Source organism: Xyrauchen texanus, chromosome 15, assembly GCF_025860055.1.
Source record: "Xyrauchen texanus isolate HMW12.3.18 chromosome 15, RBS_HiC_50CHRs, whole genome shotgun sequence".
Lineage (NCBI taxonomy): Eukaryota > Metazoa > Chordata > Actinopteri > Cypriniformes > Catostomidae > Xyrauchen > Xyrauchen texanus.
In genome coordinates this window covers 30511755-30532635 of record NC_068290.1, presented here as the reverse complement: position 1 = coordinate 30532635, position 20881 = coordinate 30511755, and positions in this window count along the sequence as shown.

The following is a 20881-nucleotide window of genomic DNA, read 5'->3' as shown; positions in this document are numbered from 1 at the left end:
TCATTCACTCACTTACTATAGTGGACATTTTAATAAAAAGCATATTCCCCATCTGGGTTTTGACTGCGTGTGTGTGTGTGTGTGTGTGTGTGTGTGTGTTATTTGCTTTAATATTTGCTGAGTCAGCCAGCAGGAGACAGGGCATCAAGGGGATCATTATGAAACTCTCGCTGCAGACTTACACCAAAGCCCACAGCATGCTGCACTGACTTCAGAACCTGCTGAGCCAACTTGTCAGATGCACAACATGACTAACCTGCAGCTTTCACTCACTCGCCTCATTCATCCTTACGTTAAAGTCTCAGGTATCTAGAGCGATTCAAACTTATCTGACCTGAGAAGTCTTCTATTATTAAACTGTTAATGTGCACAGGCACATATCGTTTGATGTAGCTCATTTTTATGCTAGTTTGTGTAATGTGTATGTTGCTTTTTAACTTTTATTTAAAAGCAAATAGAAGCCAAGAGTTCTGAAGGCTTTAATGGTAAGAATCCATGTCTCACTATGAAATCACTATGTGATCTGTTTGGCATTACCCAAAATTGCTTTTGAGTATTTTATTACGTTTTTCAAAAACAATTTTGTAAGGTGGAAAAGGGATTTAAGTTGACCCAAATTAAAATTCTATCATCATTTACAACTACATCTACAATGTGGCTGAGATGCATAGTGTATGGTAGAGCTATTATTAAGAAGTAGCTCCTTTATATTATCATATGTTCCAATACATCATTTTGCTGTTGCTATCGTTAATTAGCATGACTCATGTGTATTTAAAGTTACTGAGAGAGGGCTTGCTCATAACAGGCACAGCAAAATACATAGACAAAGATATTTCTCCACATAGCATCCATGGAAAAAAAAAACTGTTCAAAGTGAGCTAACATGTATTGTTAAGCCCAAAGTATACTTGAGCTCTTGAGCGTGTGCAGCCCTATTTTTCTCACCGCGTGTCTTTGAATGTGCAGAATGCTCATGCGCCTGGAAGTATTTGCACTTATTAGTGGGTCCACAAGGTGGCAACACCTACATTTTGAGCCATTGCTGTCACGAAAAAGCACTAGAAGAAGATGTAATTGCTGCTAAATAACAGGAGATGAAGGTTACATCAATAACAGTGGATGTGCAAGTCAAGAGCGTGTGTGAGTTGGATGAGAGCGTGTCCAATCTTTCTGACGTCTTTTGGCTTAATATCACAAGGCACTTTACAATTCAGTATTGGACAACAGAGCTGGGTAGAGAGTGGTAAACACCCAGCATCTTACACTACTCTGTCTGATATACTATAATGCTTTGCTTTACAACCCAGTAATAGTGTATGAACAGCTATGTGGCATGAGTAATTTTTGCTTCAATATAATGAAAAGATTTGTGTAAACATATATTCAGTTCTCATCTATTTACAACTCCACTTAATACCTCAGTTTGAAGATCTGCTTGTGCTAAGTATATACATAGCTAAGAAATGTTTCTACAATATCCCAAATATTGCATACAGCACAGCTGATTACTACAGACAGGGACGGATTACCGACCGGGCCAATGGGGCCAGTGCCCAGGGGCCCTTGACTGCCTGGGGGTGCCTGGGCTTTAAGGCTGTGCAATCTAGTTTGGTGACCATAATTTGGTATGATATTTAAAAAAAATTTGAAAGCTTCATTATATTGATTTTTTGTGTTTTCAATAAATTATCATACTTTGTCAAGCAAAAAGGACTGGTAGAAGTGGTATGCATGCAAAAATACACAGCCTAACCTGGAAGGCTGATACAATAACTAGTATTTAATACTAGCCATGATTTGTGTATCAGTAATGTAAAATGATAAAAATGATTAATAATAGTTTTATTTTCTATAATTTAGCAGAACCAACATCCAAATTCTGAGGAGATCCCCATTTTCTATGCATATAAAAAGAGTGTGTCACTGTCATAGTAATATGCCTGACATTCAACAAGAACGCAGTTAATGCACAAAAGAACGTAATCCATATTTCTATTCTTCTAATTCATTGCATACAGTCAATTTACACTACCAACTTCTTATGAATGTGCTGTCTTTGTTAATATCGCTGGTGCTTGGACTATAAAATAGAATGCAGACGGTGCAATAACTGGAGAAAAACCTCAGAATTCAATTGCACTTGACACGGCCCATCAGCACTTTGCACGCGCAGTTTCACCAAACCCATTTGCGACTAGACTTATTGCATGCTTGCGCGAAAATACCAAAACATCATGGTCCATTGACCTTGCACTATGACATATCGCACAAGGCACTGGTTCTCCAGTGGACTCCATGGCACCCCATTGTCAGAGAAAATATTTGAAGGCCCCCATGTAGGCTATTAGATACAGTATTTATATAATAAGATATATCTGTTATAAGATATTTCCTTAAAACTTGTGATTCCAGAAAAGTATAGCCTATTCTTCATAAAAAGCAAGCTGTAGAAGGGAGTCATTATATTTTTAGCATTTTCAGTAAGTTGTATTATAATAATTATATAAAAGTTATAATAGTCTATCATATTTTTTAGAGACCTTGAGACCCCCCTGGAGTGTGCTGAGGTCCCCTAGAGGGTCCCGACCCCCTGGTTGAGAACCACTGGCATAGGGCCCTTAAAAAGATGTATCATACTAAGTGTAATCAGACATTGAACTCGGTTGTCCATGAAGATTTAAATTCTTTTACTCTTGACACTGGATATGTGCTTGAACTCAGAGTGAGGTAATACCCTTAGAGATCTCTCCACTCTCTGTCCTATCAGATGTAGCTGATTTGTTATTTAATACATTAATTTAGTGCACTGTATTATTACATTTTTATTTAAAACCAATTCATTCCCTGTAATATTTTATTTCCTCAGAAAAATAATTATCCTATTTGCTTTCCCTGAAACCAGTCAACATAGTGTTTTACATTGCCCCTTTTTATAGCTTTTATACATCTGTTTCCCCCCACTTGATTGTTATATGCAAATCCACTAGACACATCAGATTTATGTTTATGGAAATGATTTCTCAGAGTATTTTCATCTCCAAGTACACATATTCAAATGAGGGTCACATTATGCCATCACAAAAAGTTTGACAAAATTGATAACCGTTCTTGATTATGGACCTTTAAACAGAATGACTACCAATCCTGCATAGCATGTGGACCTCCATTTTAGTGCAACGCTGTGTTATAAACACTTTATCAAGCCCTCCCCCTCTCCCTCCCTTTCCATCTCACTGTGTATGTGAGGCAGGTGGCCCAGCAAGAGAAGTTTGACACAGTTTATTTGTCTGATGTTTAATGTACTGTAGTGGCGATGTTGAACCATGTGTGACTGTTCTGGGCCACAGTCAGTTTGTTCTGTGCCACTTCTCGTGATATAATGCCAGGCAAATCATAAACGTAGCAAAACGCATTTGAAACTCAAACTACAAGATCAAACTACATTTTCTAGAGGCACCAACTTTGGACATACTTTGGCTTAAATTAGTTGACTATATAATTTAGTGTATTAAAACCTTATCTCTCTACTATATGGAAAGTATTTGAACACTTAAAGGGATAGTTCACCCCAAAATGAAAATTCTCTCATTATTTACTTTTATGCCATCCCAGATGTGTATTACTTTCTTTCTTCTGCTGAACACAAATAAAGATTTTTAGAAGAATATTTAAGCTCTGTAGGTCCTTTCAATGCAAGTGTATGGTGGCCAGAATTTTCAAGCTCCAAAATCACATAAAGGCGCCATAAAAGTAATCCATATGACTTCAGTGGTTTAATATATGTCTTCTCAAGCGATGCAATCACTTTGGGTGAGAAAAGGTTTCATACACATCTGGGATGGCATGAGGGTGAGTAAATGATGAGAGAACTTTCATTTTTGGGTGAACTGTCCCTTTAAGTCTCACTCAAAATGTATGAATGTCAGTGCACAAAGAAAATATCACAAGCAAACTTTGCAAGAAAAGTGTTAGGTTATAAATACGCAATATAAAACAATAGATTACAATCTAAAAATAAAGACAAATGGTAATCTAGAAACTTTCTGGTTGCCAAATGCTAGTGGAACATGTGCATATTTAGTGCGATGAAAGAAATGTGTGAACTTGAGAGGAAATGACATCCCACAAAAATATCACTTTCACACCAGTTAGTAAAAGTACTTGCAAAAAGGACTCAGAAAAGTGAAGTTAGTTCTGTGAAAAGGTCTAGCATTGTTTGTTTGTAGATGCCACTTGGTTTCATATTTTGTATTTAAATGCCAAATGACATTCATGCATTTTTATGTATAGCTTTATGTGTACAAATATGCTTTTTAAGGTCACTATCTGACCAGGTAAAGTGATTCTAATAATGTGTACATTACAAGACTTAAATCATATCAAGTCTGTCATAAGTATATTAGGTTTGGATTGATGTAGCCTACAATTCTGTCAGCTGACATTGTCAGATACCAAAAACCTTTGAAGAAAGACTCCAAATTAATGCTATGAAAGATTGGTTTTTAAAGTAAGTTCACTACAGGCTGTAGATTGTATGAAATACTGAGTGGAAAATAAAAAGATTCAATTAATGTCTGGTCTACTTTCGCCAACTGATTTTCCCTGAAATGCCCTACAGTGTTTTGAAGTACAATTTCTTAATAAATCAGATTATGTTTGACTTTGATGTCTTGAATGTGCCATTGACCAAGCTGGACTGATTATGTGCACTTATTTGTCAAGTGTGTGTCAGGATAGTCCCAAACCTGATTCTCTCCTCTGCCTCACACACATGCAAATACACATTTTCTCTCAGTTCTCCTGCATGTATAGCCCTCCCTCCATCCATCCATCTCTCCATCTCCCCTCTTCCTTTCACTGCAATGAAATTCAGCATGTTTGCCATCTCTCTCTCTCTCTCTCTCTCTCTCTCTCTCTCACACACACACACACACACTTTCTATCTCTGTGTGTGCCGATTTCTATGGGCAACACGATACCATAAAAGCATATCCAACAATAGAATTCTCCTATCTGCCTCCAATCACCATCAACAAGCTCTATCACTGCATTTCATCTTTCCATCATCTCTGCCTCCCACACACGGACACCATGCAGTAGCATAAATCAAGAGATGTGGGATGGAAATTCACACACACACACACACACACACACACACACACACACACACACACACACACACACACACACACACACACACACACACACACACACACACACACACACACACACAGTCATACACATCCAAACACAATATGACAGCTTTGATGTTTAACTCAACATTTCACGCTACCAGTTCCACATGCAGCCAAATTTGTTTCACACATCTCAAACGTGAGGCAAAAATTGCTATCCCAGTGTTTCCACACACAACAGCAACCCCCTTCACAAACACTCTAATTACCCCTCACTCTTAATGCACACACACTCACTCACGTGCATGCTGCCTGGAGGCAGAAGAATAGAAGAGCTCTTACTGAGGGTTCTGGAGCCGATACATCCCATGGTTTATTCACAAAGGCCCTGGATACAAGCAAGGAAGCGCTAGCCTTTCACCATACATTCTCTCCCCCTCGCTCTCCCTTTCTCTTCTCTGACTGCCGATTCTCTCCACTCATGCTGCTCTCCCACCCTCTCCCTCTCTCTTACACTCCCCCTTTCAATCTCTCTCTCTCTGAGTCTGTGCAGCCAGGGTGTCTAAATAATATGATATCTGCCCTTTTAATTATGGCCACAGATCATAATGCCAATAATAATTTTGTGTGTTTGAAAATGCAGAAACATTGCATTTAGGTATAATTAATTAGATAATAGTTGTAAAGGCAGAGCCTACCTCCTCTAAGATTTTAAGCCAGTGTGTCTGAAATGGTATGGTATTTGCACTTATTTTGATATATATCAACATATAAATACAATACAATATTAGAAATATAAATACAATTTGCATAAATTGAGTGTTTAAAAATGCACAAATATTTAATTTGGGTGTATTTGTGTTAGGTGATGGGGTAAAAGACTAAAGGACATCTTGCAAAGTGGTTGCATACTGTACATTTTGTACAGGTTTCCATTGACTCACTTTATTATAAACACTATGGTCCTAATAATGTGCCCAATGTGGTCTTCTGCAGTTGTAGCCCATCCACATCAAGGTTCGATATGTTGTACATTCTGAGATGTTATTCTGCTCATTACAATTGAACAGAGTATTTATCTGAGTTACTGTAGCCTTTCTGTCAGCTCCAACCAGTCTGTCCATTCTCTGTTAATCTCTCTCATCAATAATGTATTTCCGTCTGCAGAATTGCCGCTCACTGGATATTTGTTGTTTTTGGCACCACTCAGAGTAAACTCTTGAGACTGTTGTGTGTGAAAATCCCAGAAGATCAGCAGTTACAGAAAAACTCAAACCAGCCCATCTGGTACCAATCATACCACGGTTGAAATCACTGAGATCACATTTTTCCCCATTCTAATGGTTGATGTGAACATTAACTGAAGCTCCTGACCCGTATCTGCATGATTTTATGCACTGCACTGCTGCCACACGATTGGCTGATTTGATAATCACATGAATAAGTAGGTGTACAGGCGTTCCTAATAAAGTGCTCAGTGAGAGTAATCTCATAGGTTGAGTTGGCAAGAAACTAGAATTTCTTTTCAGTGTGTTTGTGTGTTTACGTGTCATCCAGGTTTCCAGTGTAATTGCTGCATCTGTGCACTGCTGTGAACTGCTTTGTGCAGAAATGCAGGGATTCTCTCTCTCAAACACATCTCACAATGCAGTATAGATGACTCTCTCTCTCTCTCTCTCTCTCTCTCGCTCTCCCTTTCCTCTCTGCCCTTACCACTGAACCAAACTCACACAAACACATTCATTACCACAATAATAGAAAATCATGAGATCTCAGAGTATTCCTGCAGGGCTCTCAGAACTTGAAAGCTCTTTCTCTCTCTCTCTTTACTCTGGTCCCTCCCTCTGTCTTGGTGCAAATAACACACAAGAGGAATGGCTTTGTTATCTGGAGATCCCTGCTGCCCACTCTCTCTATCGCTCTCTTCCCTTCTCTCTATCCATCCTCTTCTTTGACCTGTATATTTGTTTAATTACCATTAATTGACGTCTTTATTTTTTCTTCTCTCTCTTTCTGTCTCTCTCTCTCTCTCTCTCTCTCTCTCTCTCTCTCTCTCTCTCTCTCTCTCTCTCTCTCTCTCTCTCATGTATAATACATGCATAAGGCTTGTTCCTTCTGTATATGCATTTGTCATAAGCTCAGTGATGCAGACAGGGTATAAATGAGGAAGGGTCAATAATTTTTCCTTGAGTTCACCCAGGGAAAGACTCTAAGATGGAAGACTGAAGAGCAGAAGGACTGTATGAGTAAATTGGTAAAAGAAATATGGAAAATTAGAAAATGGAAGTGACAGCAAGAGAGTGTGTGAGAGACAGAGAGAGAGAGAGAGAGAGAGAGAGAGAGAGAGAGAGAGAAGGGGAAGAGGAGGAGAGAAGGAGAGATGGGGGAGGGAGATGAAGCAAAAGAGGAGATTTGGAAAGCGAGACAGAGAGAGATGGAGAGAAAGATTGAGGGGGGGGGGGGGGGGGGTTGGTTAATTCTTTATGTAGACAAACATATGGCTAGACACAGCAGTCCAGCTGTAATCTACCGAATCCTGAAAAGTTGTACTGTTCCCTGGCTATTTATAGATTCTCCTCTCTTTTACTATGTGACTGTGTTCTCTAATTTAATGCAGTATGGGTTTGGAAACTGGCATGCCCTACAAGAGCCAATGAATTTGTACTTATTTATAACACTTTACATTAATGTTTCCTTGTTAAAGGTTTATAAAGTGGTTCACTAATGACTATAACTCATTTAAAAATGCATTAAAAACATGATGGTCAGGAGCTTCAGTTAAAGTTCACATCAACCATCAGAATGGGGAAAAAATGTGATCTTAGTGATTTAGACCGTGGTATGATTGTTGGTATCAGATGGGTTTGAGTATTTCTGTAACTGCTGATCTCTTGGGATTTTCACACACAACAGTATCTAGAGTGTAAATAGAATGTATATATCACTACTGTAGTTTCCTCTAGATATTTATCTGTTGTATTTTATTTGTTATTCTTATTTGACTGTTTATGTATAAATGTTTAATGTATATTTCAAATGTTTGAATGTATATGTTGTGTGTTTATATATATATATTTTGTTTTGTATTCTATTTGCATTGGAAGCTTCTGTCATCATGACAAATTCCTTGTGTAAGCATACTTGGCAATAAAGCTCATTCTGATTTTGATATATATATATTTAAGTAATATCACAGTCACAATCATGCTATATGGCCCTACTTCAGCACTGCTGTAATTACCTACGGCACTCTGCCTGCGGCCGAATCACAGCAGTGCTGATGTAGGGCCATATCGCATCTTGCTCATGTGATATTACTTAAATATATATATATACACTCACCTAAAGGATTATTAGGAACACCATACTAATACTGTGTTTGACCCCCTTTCGCCTTCAGAACTGCCTTAATTCTACGTGGCATTGATTCAACAAGGTGCTGAAAGCATTCTTTAGAAATGTTGGCCCATATTGATAGGATAGCATCTTGCAGTTGATGGAGATTTGTGGGATGCACATCCAGGGCACGAAGCTCCAGTTCCACCACATCCCAAAGATGCTCTATTGGGTTGAGATCTGGTGACTGTGGGGGCCATTTTAGTACAGTGAACTCATTGTCATGTTCAAGAAACCAATTTGAAATGATTCGAGCTTTGTGACATGGTGCATTATTCTGCTGGAAGTAGCCATCAGAGGATGGGTACATGGTGGCCATAAAGGGATGGACATGGTCAGAAACAATGCTCAGGTAGGCCGTGGCATTTAAACGATGCCCAATTGGCACTAAGGGGCCTAAAGTGTGCCAAGAAAATATCCCCCACACCATTACAGTGCTTGTCCAAAGCATTGCCAATGTGAACATCCAGTTGAACATGCTTAATGTTCGTTTCTGCTCTACTGTGGCGGTAACAAACCTCAGTACTCAAAGGAGCAATAAAGTTCAAAACCTTCAAAAAGTTTGTGCCATTAAACTGGAATTTTATTAAGGTAAGTTGCTATAAATGTATTGACTTTTACTTACTTGTCCAGCAATATGTAGGCAATGGAAACTTTATTAAATATTTGCTGCACAGTTGAGTACACGATTGATTATTCCCAGACTCCTGCACATGACATGCAGTTGTATAACAAAGTGAATATCCCTTAATTAAGGCAGCTTATACAATACACACAGGGGTTGTCATTACCTGTAGACTGGTGCTGCCCAATGAATGATCTTTCTGTGAATTGGATTGTGCTTGGAACTTTAGACAAATTGGGTTGGGTAATGAGACTGGGATAATTAGAACCACGTGTCATCTCCCTCCCTCCCTCACACACACACACACACACACACACACACACCTTAGTGAGCAATAATGCAAGACTCTGAACCCTATAACCCCAATTCTGTTGTCCTTCATTTCTCACACACACATGCACACGAAAAGGCAAAAGGAAACAGGTATCTGGATCAATCTGTGTTTGTTATTTTGTTGTCTTATTGAGGGCACTCTCTGACAGTGTTTGTTCAATTCTAATTATGTTGAAATTGACCAAGAGAGAGGCTGGTTGGATATACACTCCAGGGCCCTGATTTATGTCTTTAATGGAAGCTCTGATCCACACACACACATTTATGCACAGTGGATAGATTGCATACGCTTTTGAAGCATGAGGTGTGCTTTGGATTTAGACAGCCGTGATTAGTATGATGTATATCATTAATAAGAGTCATGCACGTGTAAACATACATGCATGCACACGCAATCAAATCTGAACACATGGATAGCTTGCACTGACACCATGCAGTTCAGCAAGCATTAGTTTATGTAAAACCTGATGATCCATTTTATCCCAATATGATTTTAGAATGTTTCAAATAGAATCTTGTGAGTTTCAGTGAAATCAAGGAAATCTGACCTTTAATAGAAAGGAGTTAACATGATCAATGTCACAAATCTGCTTATTTGATTAAGTAAACTACAAATAGTGCTTTATACTTAAATACGTGCATATTCATTTCATGCCATATCTTTCCTTTGATTCATACTTTCTGTATACTCCCAGATTAAAGATTTGAATGCCAGATTTTCAACGAGTAACCCCACTGTATTTCTGCCATTCTTTTGTTTGAACAGCATTGACAGTATATTGGTCCAGGTCTCTAGAAACAGCATTTATATTGGTCAAGGTCTCTGGAAACTAATGAGACATAGCTTGCCTCATTATCCGATCCATTTGTGAGGACATACTCAGAGGTGGGTAGTAACGTGCTACATTTACTCCATTACATTTACTTCAGAATCTTTCTGGAAAAAATGTACTCTTTTAAATTCAAAAATTTAAATTTCTGATAAATGTTTTTTTACTTTTACTTTGTTACAATGTGTAGCATTCATGTCATTACATTACTGGTTTTAATTTAATAATTGTTAATAAATGTGTAATTTATTGAGATTTTTTATTGGAGTTATGGAACTCTTACGACAGTGGAACTTCACAGCTGCTGCACGCTTTCACTCGAGTCGCATTCAACACTACAGCAGCAAGCATGCAAAACAAAAAAATTTCAGCCCTCTTGTCGTTCCAACCCCATGAAATTTTCTGTATTCTGTGGAACCCAAAAGTTGTTAGACAGAATGATAGGACTGACAGTCTCAGTCAACATTACCTTACAAATTATGAAGTCATATGTGTATGGAACAACATGGTGGTGAATTATGACAATTTCCATTATTAACAATAATATTAATAGTAGTTTTATTAATAATAATAATCATTCTGTAATGCATGTTAAATATGTATCATGTACTGGTATATAGGAGAGCAAACATCCATTACTTTATATGTGAAAGTAACTAGTTACTAGTCATTTTTAACATTATTATATTTACTTCTACTTGAGTAATTATTTGTTTAAGTAATTGTACTTTTACTTGAGTAAAGTTTTTGACTACTCTACCCACCTCTGGACATACTGTTTTCAAAGGTAGTCTCTCTGCCCTCTTTTAAATTTGTGCCTCAGAGTGTCTCTGTGTCACTAAATTGGAATCCTTGAGGAGCTCCCATCCCTCCTCTATAATTCAGATATTTCCTATCTCTCCAAGTTAACCTACATTCCCTCCCATCTTGTCTAGACTCCTGTCTATCTGTTCATAATAATCACTTCCCTGTATCTGTCCAAACTACTCCATGTATAAGACTTGTCAAGTGTCCATCCTCTAAACTTTGTTGTCCATCAAACATTTTCCTAGAGTGGATCTGTATTAGCTAAACACCAACCTCAAAACCACTTTACATTGTTCTCTCTGGTCCCCTTCTGTTACTCACTCGAAGTTGTGTCGAATGTAGTGACACAAGGGGTCTTTCTTGAGAGCCTCGCTTACCTATGAACTTGAGAAATGGCCAATGAGAAATTGGTAGACAGAATTTGCTTGTCCCTGCCACCGGACATTCGGGTATGAAGGGAAGCGGGCGTGTTTCTGTCTGTCAGATTTTTTCTTCGGAGCCGAGCGGTTGTGCAGCAGCAAGCTGAATCTCACTACTGTTCCACTCACCTCTATAAGGAGATAATTGCTGTTGGATTACCAGCGGCTTATCCCTCTCTGCCCGTTGTGCACTCCACGCCCCTGGGCGCTTCGACCGCGCTTCTGTAAAAGAGTGTATACTTCTAAAAGAGAGTATTTTCCTTCTAAAAGAGTTTATTTTCACTCGCAAAATAGCAATACACAGCAGGTGTTGAACGTCCTTTTCAGGGCGTGTCTTTTAAAGATGCCCTTCTGCCCCTGTGTAGTTCCTGGATGCAGTCAATATCTCTCCAAAACTGACGGTCATAGATGCTGTCTCGTGTACCTGGATAGTGAACACACTGAGGCAGCTTTTGTGGATGGTTCATGTACTCACTGCGAGAATATGACCATGGCAACATTGTGGTCGCAGCTTTCATTTCTGAAAGTAAATGCCACTTCAGCTGCCCCCGCATCGCTCTTTCTTCCCATGGGATTGAGGATGACCCGGCCGGTGATCCTCAATCCGTTTTGGGGATGCAGCAGGCTCGGTTTTGCCAGGTTTGTCCCCACAAACCACCCGCCTCGTGGCCAGCCCACGTTCTCCCTTGAGCCCCCTGAGTTGGATGATGATGTCGCTGCTGCATCGGAGAGCGTTCAGGCATCTGAGGCGCAGTGCTTTGGAGGGTAGGCTGTCCCCCTCCACCTTGAAGGTGTACTGTATGTAGCCGCTATTGTGGCCCACCACGACGCAGTGGACGGCAAGTCCTTGGGTAAGCATGACTTGATTATCAGGTTCCTTAGAGGCACCTGGAGGCTGAGTCCTCCCTGGCCAATCCTGTTCCCCTCCTGGGATCTCTCAGTTGTCCAGACCCCCCTTCGAGCCGGTTGACTCAGTTGAGCTCAAAGCCCTCTCCTTGAAGACGGCCCTCCTGATAGCGCTAGCCTCCATCAAGAGGGTTGGGGAACTGCAAGTGTTCTCTGTCAGCGACACTTGCCTGGAGTTCAGTCCAGCAGTTTCTTGCGTCATCCTAAGACCACGACCGGGCTACATGCCAAAGTTTCCTAAGACCCCCTTCAGGGATCAGGTCGTGAAACTGCAAGCACTGCCCCGGGTGGAGGCAGACCAACCTTTTCGTTGCTGTGTCCGGTATGTGCATTGCGTATCTATTTGGACCGCACGCAGAGCCTTAAATGTTCTGAGCAGCTCTTTGTCTGCTACGGCGGAAAGGGAACGCCATCTCCAAACAGAGGTTAGCTCACTGGGTCCCTATTTCCCCCTGCCTACCATATCCAGCCCCACCCCCCCTGCGGGCTCGAGCACACTCGACGAGAAGTGTGGCATTCTCGTGGGCACTGGCCAATGGCACCTCCCTAGCAGACATCTGGGTAACACCCAATACCTTTACGAGATTCTACAATCTCAGGGTTGAATCGGTCTAGTCCCGCACTTTGTTGGGTCCGAACCTGTAGATCCCGGTAATACTGAACAGCTGTTCCGCTTGCACCTAGCGCCCTTCACCAAAGTGATCCAGTGCGCTCTGGGGTTGTTGGGGAGTGTTACGTGTGGCCGATACAGTTGCTTCTAGCATGCAGTAGCTTGCACCTGTGTCAGCAGTTTACGGAACACGGTCTAGTGCATGGCGTTTTGAAATGGGACTCCTTGTGTCACTACATTCGACACAACGTCGAGTAAGTGACAGAAGGGGAATGTCATGGTTACTGTTGTAACCTCCATTCCCTGATTGAGGGAATGAGACATTGTGTCCCCCTTGCCATTAACTAGACCTACCACTGTAAACGGCCATACCTTATTCTTCGCTCCTCAATGCAAAAACCCTACTGACAGACACAAGCCTGCTTCCCTTTATACCCGTATGTCCGGGGGCGGGACATGTAATTTCTGTCTGCCAATTTCTCATTGGATTTTCTCAAGTTCAGAGGTATGCGAGGCTCTCAATAAAGATCCCTTGTGTCACTACATCCGACACAACGTCTCGTTCCCTCCATCAGGGAACGGAGGTTACAACAGTAACCATGAAATTTCTTCTTATCCTAAACAAGAGGTCAAAGTTTAGTTGGTTGGCATGATCCAGACAGTCTCTCATGATAGAGTCTATTACTACACCGTTCTGGGGCAAAAAGCACCTTCCTCCATTGACAGACTTTTAAAAGTAGCCATGTATTCTGATGAAATAATTTTTGCCAGCATGTATTACATTATAGTACAGTATTTTTTTGGTGGAGCTTTTCAACAGAGAGCCTAACCTTTTTGACCAATGAAATTTAGCGAGTAAAGACACTGACTACCACCTCTGGAGTCACGAGTTCGAATCCAGGGCATGCTGAGTGACGCTCCAGCCTGGTCTCCTAAGCAACCAAATTGGCCCGGTTGCTAGGGAGGGTAGAATCACATGAGGTAACTTCCTTGTGGTCGCTAAATGTGGTTCTCGCTCTAGGTTGGGCACGTGGAGAATAGCATGAAGCCTCCACATGCGCTATGTCTCTGCGGTAAAGTGCTCAACGAGCCATATGATAAAATGCACAGACTGAGACTCTCAGACTCGGAGGCTACTGAGATTTGTCCTCCACCACCCGGATTGAGGCGAGTCACTACGCCATCACAAGGATTTAGAGGGCACTGGGGATTGGGCATTCCAAATTGGGGAGAAAAGTGGAGAAAATTTAAAAAAAATGTTTTGATTCAGACCAATTCGGTATAGAATTATCATTACTTATTTATAAGCCGTTTTGACGAATCGTGTTGTTGGAAGTGGCGTGTTGACATGAAAAATGATGGAAAGCAATGATATTGCAAGTGTATTTAAATGTCAGTGCTTTCTTTCAATAATATACATTTTTTATATATGATATACAACTAATCACTCATGCTTCACAGTTTGTTTAAAGAAAAATTATTAATAATGTGTTATATACCATGCATCAATAAGTCATAAAGGTTGTGTAAAAGTGATGCAGGTATATTCAATTATGCTTATTCATTAGTACAGCAGAAAAAAAATAGCTTTTGCTGTCGTTCATTGTAAATTAGTTTGGCTTCAACCGTATTTTGTTTTCAACTTGAATATATGACATGTTGTAATAACCAATGCCCGACTCGGGCATAGGAGCTTCCCAGGTGCACTTGAAGGCACCAAAAGTACCAATAAGCAAAAGCCTGTGCCAGCCAAACAACTGCCATAGGGATGAAAGGGAACGCTACTGGATGGATGGTTCTCTCCAAATAGACTTCCTTTGTCAAATCACTACACTGTAAGACTGTGTGCTGGCACCTAGTGGACAGTGGCTCAACTATAACCATGATTTTAGTCAAGATTAACAACAGCACTGGGTAAACTTGATTTTCAAATGTTCTAAAAAAAGTTTTTTTAAATACAAATAAAATGTGAGTGGTGTTTGCCCATGTTAAACTCACTACAATGATGCTAGGGTGTTGTTTGTGGTTGCCAGTGCATTGCTGTGCAATTGCTAGGATGTTTTGGGAAGTTCTAGGGCATCGCTAGGGTGTTCTGTGTGGTTTCTTACTGAAATGGTTTGGTTCCTCCTTCATTGTAAGTCTATGGAATTTGCCAGGAGATTTTTTTTTATTTACCAGGTGAAAATCAGAACTCTGATCACTTATAGTAACAGCAGAACTCTTATTACAGGCCACACGATTTCAGAAATGACTCATGTCCATAACACAAATGTGTGGGTCAAGCTATATGCCTAAAGTTCAATTCTTAGGGTCAGAGATTTTAAAAAAACACTAACCCTGACTATGAGCAATAGTTCAAGTGATGGTGACCTTAGCAAACACTGCTAATGTGTGTATTGTGGTGTGATCCTGTGCAGATATGTGGAGCAAGTTTCTATTTGCAAATGCATGAATGTGTTTGGTATGCCCAGTACATGCTTATGCGTGTTTGTGCGATTATGCACATTTCTTTGAGACAACACAAAAACCATTGTTTCTGAATACACATAACCTCTGAGAAAAAGAGGAGAAAGTGTAATATGACTCTCTCTGTGTTCAGTAAATTAGGCTGACTATGTCACTGAATGTGCATGTTAAATTTTCATTAAGAAGTACACTGTTCACTCACTATGACTCATAGCAAGGGAGGGGGAAGAGAGGGATTGTTCCATGCTAAGTGTTGGCAGAGCTCCAGGCTGCACTTGGATGCCAGGGAGTCTCTGTCTGTGCAAACTCACCTTTCACACTAAGGGATCCAAGGGCTAGCTCCAGAAACTGCCCATAAACTACACACCTTCTGCATGTCCTCTTAGTTAGGGTTAGGAAATCTTCAGCATATTCTGAGATGGCTTACTTTAAACTGTTATTTTTTTATTGTCATAACTCAGCAAGAGACCACACCGGATGTTGGTTAGGATCTGGATCCATATGGAAAGATTAAAACAAATACTGTGATTGATGACAGCTTTTCCATAGTAACAAAATCTCCTTGTTGTTTTGGAGTGCTGATTTAGAATGGCAGCCGGCCATATGTTCCCTTGATAGTTCGCTCAGCGCATATGCTAAAGGGAGACTGCAATGGGAACCGTGCAGTCGGAATGAACAGCAGATATTTTCCAGGCCACTGTGTGAAAAAAAAGAAACAACATAATGCACCTGAATCATTAATAGGCCTCAGGAGGAAAAAGAGTGTTAGGGTGAGAAAAAGAAAGAGCGAGAGAGAGAGAGAGAGAGAGAGAGAGAGAGTTTAAAACTAACTTGATATGCAGGATGGGTGGAATTACCTTCCTGCAGGATGGTTACCAGCACATCCTCACATGAGTGTAATTTTCTAATACACCTTGAGCATTTAAGCATTGACACTCTTTTGAGATAAATTAAATTAAGTGTGTAATTTCTGCACCACTAGCATCACCAAACGAAATCACAAATATATAACCTGTTTGAAAACAGGTTTTCCAAACACTCCCCCTGTCTGCCATTGGTCACAGACAGTCTTGTCCTAAACTAACGGCATTGTTTAAACCAATTGTGCTGTGTTGAGCTGGTCGGGATGCACAAAGCAATGTTTTATAGCATCTTACAAAACAGGTTCTAGTAGCTAGCCAGTTAATTTTAAGCTTAGTTTGAGCCTGGTTTGCTTTTCGAGCTGGTGGGCCACTATAGCCACAAAGGGCCAGCAGAGCTTTACTGGTGAAATGGGTGATCAAGCATGATTAACCAAAGAAATCGTGCTGGTTAAGCTAGTCAAGAAGCCTGGTTGGAACACCAGCATGCAAAAATCACATATGCTGGTGATCAACTATGCTGGTCTTCTCACCAGGCTTTCTTATAGCTGTCTGGCAAACTGGAAGAGGGGAAAGAATTTTTAACATCGATAAAATTACGCACTTTAGATTTAACTCTTATTAGAGAACAACAGTGCCAGTCCATGAAAGAAAGCTCTTCTCCATTTCTTTTTAATTGGATGTGTGCTAAACTCTTTCAGAACTGAAACTGTTAATGTCTTTTGTGTGACCCTTTTTGTTTCAAATTAAGCTGAAACCAGCAGTGAAAATAGTATGGACAGCAACACAGAGGTTGACCATGACTCTTAAAACTAACTTGACTTTGCAAGTGTTGTTTTTGAGGGAGACTCTGGGTTTGGTGTGAGTTTGATTGCCACACTATGCACTCTGTGTTCCTCTCCTCTGTCCTGTGTCCTGCCAACCATTCCTGTGTCTGTATCTAATCAACCCCCAATCTCCTTTATCTCTCCCTCTTTCCCTCCCTCTCTCTGGCTCTCTTTCTCAAACACTTACTCACCCACTCTGCCCTTACAAGGAAAGGCAGGCAGGGATGATGTCATAGATTGAAGAATGTTTAAAGAATCCAAAGGGGGCGAGAGTGGGGGAAAGAAGGAGAGAGAGCGAGAGAGAAGCATTTGGTTTGTAATCGACAAAACCTGTGCAAAAGTCAAACGAGAGAGAACTTGTTTGGTGGGAGGGATGGTGTCATTCCTTTAAGAGACATGTAGGGGGAGGGTACAACAGCTGTGCAGTGTGCATTGATTTTCAGGCTTACAGAGAAACATACAAGTACTGAAAGTGGAGGAGAAGGAGAGAGAGGATTCGTGACAAACAGGTAAGCCAAAGCGGTTTTCAATACAACAAGACAATGTGGCTTGTTAAGACTTTTAATTTCATTAGTGTCTAATGCTTTCATATGAAAGCCCATTTCCGCCACATTGAAAAAAGTGTGATTTGTAAACTATAATTGTAAAAAACACATTTATGAGATAAAAGTCATAATTGTTTGATTCAAATGTATAATTCTAAGGCAAAAAGTAATAATTAAGAGATTTAAATCATAATTTCAAATCAAATCAAATTATAATGATTAAGTTCTAAGTCATTTTTATGACACAAGTCATTATTATATGATATAAAAAGAAAAAAAAAGAAAAACAAAAGGAAAAATTACGAGATAGTGGGCCGTAAGAGTGCTTTGCCTTAAGCGCAGCGCTATGTGATATGTTATATGCACAATGAGCATGGCCATGAAGTTTTTATATTTTTGTTCTAAGTGTATGCACAAATCACACGCACAAAGCGCTAATGGCTGGGTCAAGTGCAATTTAATTCTGAGGTTCTTCTCTGATTATTGCACTGTCCCCTTCCTATTATACTTTTTTTACATTACCTGTCAAGAAACGTAGATATATGAAGACAGCCAATATAAAGAATTTGGTAGTATAAATGGGCTGTCTATGGAATGCATCTCCTGCTCTATGACTGTACTGTCTTTAGACAACAATGTATGTGTTGTATGTTGGTTTTACAAAGTAAACGTATTATTATTATTAATAAACATATTGATCTACAGTCACAAATCATCACTAGTATTAAAAGTGATTGATATCATCTGCTGGTGGAATCCACAAACAGCAAAAGCAGGAACCTTTGCACAGACAGTAGACCTGCTTCTCAGATGTCTTAGCGCAATTACCTGTTTCTCAGTTAAATAGCAAATTGCGCTTATGCCACTTCATTAACATACAACACACCCACGGTTTGTGTGCATACATCCACAGCCAGGGTTGGGAGGGCTACTTTTTAAATGTATTCCACTACAGATTACAGAATACATGCTGTAAAATGTAATTTGTAATGTATTTCGTTAGATTACTTAAGGTCAGTAACATATTCTAAATACTTTGGATTACTTCTTCAGCACTGGTAAATTTTTTTCACTTGTTTTGACTATTAAAAACTCAACAGTTTTTTTTTACAGTGCCAGTACAGTAACACAAAATACACATGTTAAAAATACATTCTCTGAAAAAAATAAATATCTTATGCGGTGTTATTTCTAAAACAAGATCAATCAAATGAATCTTGTTTACAGGATTTGTAGATATTTTTACAGGAAAACAGTATACATATTATTATCAAGAACATGATTTTTGCCCTAATATCAAAGGTCTTACTAGAACAAAATAAATTATGATCCAACGTAAATTTTGTATCGTATGAATGTAACACATCATAAGAAAGTGTTTCACCGCTGTTCAAATGCACTTTGGATCGCATCATTTATATGTATAAATGTTTTCCATCTGAAAGGACTAAATATGAAATGAAACAAATGACAATAAAATGCAAATTAATCTCTTCATTAATCAAAATAATTTTTGAATGTAACTGTATTCTAATTACCAATTATTTAAATTGTAACTGTAGTGGAATACAGTTACTTATATTTTCTATTTTAAACACGTAATCCATGTATTCCGTTACTCTCCAACCCTGCCCACAGATAGCGCAAACAATCCTACTCATGGCCACTTACAAAAATTGGATAAGGCGTAATGTTGCACCTAGTTGGGTCACAAAAATAGAGATTAAAAATCCCAATTATGAGACTGTAAATGATAATTATGAGATACTAATCTAATAATTTTGACTTTTCAGATCATATTTATGATTTTTATTTCATAATCATGATTTACTATCTAATAATTTAGACTTTTTATCACAAAATTACAACTTAGTGTCTCATAATTCTGATTAATATCTCAATATTCTGACACTGAATCTAAAGGCCGAAACATACTCTTTGAAAGTACGTGAACGCAGATGCGAGCGCTTGGCAACGGCATTGCCAACGCATGGTCCGGTTAAACATGCTTAACATGTGTTACAATTTCGTAGCAGGAACAAACCTCGGTACTGTTTTTAAAAATGATGTACTTTATTCAGCAATAATTTCTTCAAACTGTTGCACCATGACAGTAATTGGCTTGAAAGAGAAAACTCACCGTAGAAGTGGACGTTCACACAAATATTGCTATTGCGCCCCTCGTGGCAACGCTGTGCTACAAAAACATACTCTTCACAAGTACGTGAACGCAGACGCATCTTCCTACGCAAGCTCTATTTCATGAAACAGTGTCTTCTGAAATGTTTACCATTTATAGTCAATTTATTTATATCAACATACCTGAATAATGACACATCCATTTAATGGCAAGGCAAGTTTATTTATATAGCACATTTCATACACAATGGCAACTCAAAGAACTTTACATAGATACAAGACACATAAAATCTATTCTAAAATCAGTAAAGAACAAGAAATAAAAAATAAGAATAAATATAGCTGCAAGCACGGGGCCAAGCACCGAAATGGGAATCATTAACCACAAACCAAAGATCACATCTGACATAAAGAACAAACACACACAACTTTACACATCACCTCAGGATGGATTTGAACCTACAACTTTTTATTTAACAGGTCACTGCACAGTCCACTGGACCACAGAACCACAACATTGATGTGCATCTATCAAGCATAGAGCAATCACAGCCAATCATCATAGTCACTATGATCAACTTCATTTTCTTGTATCTTTACAACAAAATGAAAATGAAAATGTATTGGAGAAAAGCCCAGCAAACATTTAAAAGCATGACCAATGAATGACCACATTTAAAATACAAAGATCTCTGTAACAACTGCATGATTTGTCGAGGTGGGGATTCAAACACACAACCCTTAAAACTATAAATCAGTGCTTTAACACACTGAGACACTCAGTTAACAAGTTAGACTGATAGCAAAGGGACACTGCAAGGTTAGTCAGCACATAAATGTGGATTATCTTTTGAATTATAGGTGGTGCTGTTTAAAAACCGATCAGATATCCTCATGTTTATGATGCATAAAAATGTTTTTTTTTTTTTTTTTTTTTTTAAATCTGATAATGCTTTTAAAAGATATATCATTTTTCTAAA